Genomic DNA, 7,386 nt, shown 5'->3' with positions numbered 1-7,386 from the left:
CATAGACAATCAGATACAATACCACAGATTCATGTTTGTAGAGAAATAAAGAGCAATCAGCAATGGAGTGTCGAAAACCATAAGATAGGAGATAAGTTTTAAACTCATTGTACCATGCCCGAGGGGCCTGTTTGAGACCGTAAATAGCCTTGGAAAGTTTACAAACATGTGTTGTATGAGCCGGATTAGGAAACCCAGGCGGTTGAGCCATGTAAACTTCATCTGTAAGAGTACCCTACAAAAAAGCATTGTTAATGTCAAGTTGTCTAAAAGACCAGTCGTTTGTAACAGCTAATGACAGTATAACCCGAACTGTGGAAGGCTTAATGACAGGACTAAAGGTGTCAGAGTAGTCGATGCCAGGTCTCTGATGAAATCCCTTAGCAATCAAACGAGCCTTACATTGCTTGACTATGCCATCTGGATTATATTTTACTCGGTAAACCCATCTGCAACCGACAACATTTTGATCGGGTTGGTATTGAACCAATTCCCATGTGTTATTGTGCAACAAAGCATCAAATTCTTGCTGCATGGCAACCCGCCATTATGGATCTTTGAGAGCCTGGGTAATGTTTCGGGGTTCAGTATGAGGTGGGGAAAAGATGGCAGTGTTGACATATTTGGGATTAGGCTTAATGATTCGGTTTTGCAAACGAGTATTCATGCGATGGGTAGGATGGGGAGGGGAAGATGGAGATGGAGAATGAGGATGTGTATCCAGATTACTAGGAGGTATAGGCTCGGGTGAGGGTGAGGGTGAGGGTGAGGGTGAGGGTGAGGGTGCGGGTGCAGATAAGGGTGCGGGTGTAAGTGTGGGGGTGGGTGGCGGAGGGGAGTTTAAGATAGGGAGATGAAAAATGCACCATTCATCAATGGTGGAAGAGATGGGCGGACTGGATTGAGGACACAAGTTTTTGTATGGATATTTCGTTTCAACAAACTTGACATGATGAGAGGTGTAGAGACGATTAGTTGTAGGGTCAAGGTAGTGGTAAGCACTCTGCGTGGAAGAATAGCCAACAAATATGCAAGGGACAGATTTGGATTGAAGTTTATGGTTATTGTAGGGTCATAGCCATGGGTAGCATAGACAACCAAAGCTTCAAAGTTTGACATAATTGGGAGGGGATTGGAATAATTTGTGGTAAGGGGATAAGTGATTTAATGTAGGAGTGGGAAGACGATTGATGAGATAAGTAGCGGTTGTGAAAGCTAATGACCAAAATTCAAGGGGACGATTAGCATAGGAGAGAAGGGTAAGACCGGTTTCAACTGTGTGGCGATGTCGCCTCTCGGCATAGCCATTGTGCTCGGGAGTATGAGGAGGAGAGGTAAGATAAGTGATTCCATGATTAAGAAGAGAATGAGTGAGTTTGGTGAATTCACCACCATTGTCAGAAAAGAAACAAAGGATAGGTCGATCGAAGAATTTCTCAACCAAAGTACGAAAACGAAAGAACACATGTTCAGTATCAGATTTTTGTTTAAGTGGATAAAGCCAAACGTATTTGGTAAAATGATCTATAAAATTAAATAATACTTATTGTGATCATAAGAATAAACAGGAGAAGTCCATACATCTGAGAAAATTAAATCAAGTGGAGCAGTGGAGGTAAGGGAAGATGTAGAAAATGGTAACTTGTGACTTTTATTAATATTGCAAGAGTTACAATCAAGATGCAGGGAATCTGAAATTTGCAAAGGAAAACTAGATTGAAGAGTACGAAGGACAGAGTTGGACGGATGTCCGAGCCGGTGATGCCAGTGCTGATTATTTTTGAGGGTGAGGGAGTGGACAGTAGGAGAAAGAGAGCGCCACTCAAAGATGCCATCTCTAACTGGACCGTGAAATAGAGTTTGGCCCGTCAAAAGCTCCTTAACAATAAAAGCAGAAGATAAGAATTCAATGGAAGATGAATTATCTTTGCAAAATTGAGAAATAGATAATATGTTACGAGAGATGGATGGAACATATATATAACACATTTGTAAAGGAAAAAGTATGAGTAGGAGTAGAAATAGAAAAAGAACCTATGTGAGAGATAGGAAGAGACGAGCCATCACCAATAATCAGCTCACCTGGTCCATCATAGGGACAGTGGAGTGCAAGATTGGAGAGATCATTAGTGACATGATGAGAAGCACCACTGTCCATGAGCCAATAGGAAGAAGATGGTGGAGTTGCAGTAGCAAGATGTGCTTGTGGGGAAAAACCAGTGTGTGTAGCAGCCTTATTTGTGCCTGGTGGCGCTGGAAAGGTGATGTTAGGATAAAGTTGGCAAAATATTTGGCACTGAGAAGCAACATGACCCTGGTTACGACACCATTGGCATTTACCAAGAAAAGGTTTGGGAGTGCGATTTGGGTTATTGATGTGAGACGACTCGGGTTGTGTTTGATAGGGTGAGCAAATTCAACGAAATTCAAAGTGCGAACAACAACTGTGACATCTTAAACTCCGCCAGAAACGCATTGAATCAGTATCCACGGTTTTCTCTCGACGGAAGAGATGCGTTTTACCGATCTTCGTTTAAGAACTTTCATCAAACACCTGGTAGGCATTCTGTTTGCTGCTATGGGAGGGAGAGATTGGGGAATTATAGTCAGAAGAAGGATGTGAAATTGGGGATGCCGGCGAGATTAGGAGGGGAAAGTGTTGTGTGGTGTAATCCGGGAGTGATCGGGAAGCTTATGGGTCTCGATGCTATGCCGATTCCGATCTATAACAGTAAGGAGACATTGATGAATTCTATTCGGATGAAGAGATTTCAAAGGCATAAAATGGATGAGAAAGGAAGAGGAAATGTTAGAGATGTGAGGAGAATGCCTTTGTTTTCTTCTTCCTCTGGTTTAATTAAGAATAATAGAAATTGTGTTAAGAATAGACATTGAGATTCGACTCTTGTAAATTCAGATTAACATGGTATGATTCAGTTTAAATTCAGATAATGTGAAAAAATACTATAGTTGAGAGTAATTTTATTCTTAACGTTTAAAATTGTGCAATTTTATTTTGTAGTCCAAAACCAAAACTTTACGGCTAATATAGATAATTTCTGTTAATTTGAGAAATAATTTATTAAACTGTTTTATCAGTAATTAATCTTCTCATCTACATGTACGTCATTTTATCATCAATTAGTAACAAATCACAAAAATATAAATACAAAATTAAAATTTAAAAATTGTACTGAATTTTGTACTGGTTGGACAAAGCAATTCAAATATTTCATGGAATTTAAAAATATTAACTTTTAATCCTATTTTTAAATAATAAAAAATGTAAAAAAAATATTAGAATCAAATGATATGCAATTGGTGCTGAATACAGAACAAAATATATGTGTTTTATAATAATGTCTAAAATTGACTCAATTTACAAATGTTAGGGATAAAATTGAAAAGTCACCTTAATTGTAATATGTGTTTGATTTGTAAATTAATTATATTTCTTATTCTTCAAATATGTTTTGACTCATTAATTATATTTGTTAATATAATATGTTTTGACTCGGCTGATTCAGACGATTCATAGTGGATTCAGTGATAATTTTGATTAGCTATATACAGACTCCGCTCAAATTATAGCCGACTCGACTCATATAATAATTCAAATCACGCATCGTATGATTTTGATAACAATGATATTGATTCAATTATTAAGCATAATTAGGTTTAAAATATTTGATCATATATTACTTCATTGGAAAATGATCAGTGTTTTAAACTTATATTTTTATTTATAATTCAATAGATGGAGATCTTAACATATGATGAATTTTAAGTTTATATAGTTTCCGAGTACCCATCCGGTCCATGTAGGTTTTGGAGAAAGAAAATTAACTTTAGGTCCAAACTCATTAAAAACCATCTATATCCAGGTTAGGCTTGAGTTTTATAAAAATAGTATAGACCGGTTCAACCCGAACCCTTTTATTAATATTAATTATTAAATGATTAATTTTTTTTATTTATACATATAAATATAAATTTTTATTTTAAAGACTATATAAAGTTTTTAGGTGAGTTAATCTAGGGGCTCCCTACATGAATATCATAATTACCTTTAAATTTATAACTAAATCATATTATTAAATATAATTCTCGATATGTCAATATTTTTTATATATAATAAATAAAATATGATTTTACACCTAAATTTAAAAATTCTAAACCCAATTCATAAAATCTAAACTCTAGACAATATATTCATAGCCCTAATTTATAAACTCTAATCCTTAAAATATATTAAAACAATGATTTTAATAGTTTCACATATTTTCCTATATCTACATGGAACTTTGTGATTTAATTTTTTAAGTCTGAATCAATAATCGGGTCCGTATAAAATATCACCGTATAAAATATCAAGGACTATTTACATGAGAATCATATCTGATTATAAAATTACAATTAAATTATATTACAAAACTCAATTCTTAATAAGTCATTATTTTCTATATATCACAAATATTTTAGGCCCTAATTTCTAAATTTTAGACTTAATTCATAAATCTTAAACCCTAAAAAAAATATTCTGGACTCCTAATTCATAAAATATAGATTTTAAAATATATGAAAAACAATATTTTTCTTAATTTGACATTATTTAAATTAGTACTTAACATAGTTATAAATAAATTATCAAATCTGAATTTATGTGTAAATTTCTGAAATAACAACGGATAGGACTCAACATGAGCTAAGTAATCTTTTTGTAAAAAGCACACTGGGCCCAGCCCAGTAAACCAGTAACATATCTATCTCCTTATATCATATACTTTGTTCATATTTTCCTATTTTGATTGTCCGTCAACATTGGATTTATGGTAAGCAAAATATTTTGGCCAACTGGGCTGTGATCTGCCCAAAATTTCAACTGCACTCTTAAATTTTTAAAAATTTCAAATCACTCCCTATCTATATCTAATTATATTCACTAAACCTCTATTTCAGAATATGTTAGATTCAGAAAATAGAAGACAAACTCTTTCACGTGTCAAAATGTTCGCCATATTAAAAAAGAAACTGTTAAATATAGATAAGTAATTAAGAACTTTTGAAAGTTTAAGGAAAATTTTGAGATTATTGAATGTAATTAGACAAGAACATGAGGTTATTGGAGGCAATTGAACAAAAATAGGGTCATTGGTAACTTTTAAAGGTTCAGGGGATAATTGAAATTTATGGCTAAATACGGGGCAACAAATACATTAATTTTCATTACAATTTGCTCCTTAACAAACGAATGGTGTGTAATTAGTACTAGTATGATGGCACCCTCCATTATTCATCTCTTCTTTGCATACGAAAACTATAATCTGATTTTTAAAGCTACAATGAGAGAATGTCAGGCAGTCAGAGACTATACTTTGTTATGAAAAAGGGTCTGGATAGAAGGTAAATTATTACAATAGATGATATTTGAAAGGTATAAAGTGACAGTCAAATACTAGTTAATCCAGTTTTTTCTAATTATAAATAATGTAAGAGTAAAATCGATCTTGCTTGGAAATTTTAAGATTATAAACTTGCAATTTCCTATGCTAAGGCTAAAAATGCGTATTTCCCTTTAAACGTTAGGGTTAAATTTAGTCACTCCCTTAATATAATCATAAACATATAATCTTGTAACTAAACTTTCTTATTTACAATATATATATATTGTAAAAGTAATTTATAAAAGTGATATATATATATTGTAAAAGTAATTTATAAAAGTAATTTATAAAACTTTCTTATTTACGTTGTTAGTATATATATTGTAAAAGTAATTTATAAAAGTGATATATATATATATATATATATATATATATATATATATATATATATATAGGTATGGAGTGTAAAAAATAAACTCACACAAAACCATATGGAGAGAAGTTCTATTGTGGATTGGGATTAATACTAGTCCCTCTAGGCATATAATGCGACATTAGGTTTCTTTGTTTTGGTTTTTTGTCCTTTTCTTTTCCTATTTCTACCAAAAAAAAGTAGTTGCTGACGTGATATCATCTGAATGAACAAACCAGTACTAATCCCAACCCGTTGTAAAAAAATTCCAATATGGATTGGTTTTTTTTACGTATGCTAAAATGACCAAAATAAAAATGAAAACGCACAACCTTTCATATGTTGCGAGTACAATCCCAAATCAAGATTGAGGGGTGGGCCGAGGCCAAACTACACTTATAAATGATGGGTCTCGACAGATGGGTATATGGTGATAGCACCCATGCCTCCGCATCTCTTTTTAATAAAAATTACACTAAAAATCACATTTTAAATTTTATTTACATTTATCAAATTTTTTTTATGTATTTTATCATTATATGATTTTCAATCTTAAAATATCATAATATCATAACTTTATTTTTATTTTTGTCAAATTTTCAGTTACTCACTTATAGGGAAAATCAATTTTTTTTAAAACCACGGGATTTGACATATAAATAAATTTGTTTAAATTTGTTAAGTATATAATACACTTGTAAATAATGTCAAGTTTTGACTATTGTGTTAATTTTAGAGTCAAATACATGAATATCATAATTAAGTATAAAATTACAAGTCATATCACCAAACTTAATTCTTAATATGTTATTATTCTCTATATATTATGATTTTACATCATAATTTCAAAATTTATAGCTATACAAGAAATTGTATGTTGTTTTTGATACCACATGTAGTCCCAACAAGGTTGACATCACCTAAGCATCCAAAACCTTCCCAGAGAAAGCTATAACAAAAAATGGGAAAAGAGTCCCACCACATAACACCAGAGCTAGTCCTACCAAAGTTTGTCAGGACATGAGCAACCTGATTCGGTTCAGGTTAGACTTGCCAAACTGCAAAATGCATTCCAGAAAACAGAAGAGGGAAGGTTTGGAATTTGTAAAGTCAGTAGTCATCTCTTTCTATTCCATAACTTCTTATTAAATATTGTTAGTTCTTCTCCACAGGTTTTTAATTTTTAAAAATTTAAATTAATAATTTCTTAATGGTGTCATGAATAGATGGATTGGGCTGATTAGTACGATTCTAACAGCCATGAATAAGCAGCAAAACTCATTAGGAATATAGTAATGTTGATCCTAAAATTCTCATTAAAACCTAAAGTTGAATAGATGAAAAGGGGAAAGATTTACCTTGTGGAAAATAGCTTCTAAGTAGCTTCTGGGAAACAAAATATTTCCTGAAAAAAATATAATAATAGATTTAAAATCCAACGAGAAACAAATAGTAAATGCCAACAAAAACTCTAGAAATAACTTGGAATTGGCCAATTCCAACATTAAACCCTAATAGCACACCATCAACATCCACAACAAGTTTCCAGATTTAAGATCTCTCACAGGAGATTACAATACGGAATGCACC

This window comes from Euphorbia lathyris, chromosome 3 (genome assembly GCF_963576675.1).
Source record: "Euphorbia lathyris chromosome 3, ddEupLath1.1, whole genome shotgun sequence".
Lineage (NCBI taxonomy): Eukaryota > Viridiplantae > Streptophyta > Magnoliopsida > Malpighiales > Euphorbiaceae > Euphorbia > Euphorbia lathyris.
Note: the sequence above shows the minus strand (reverse complement) of the source record.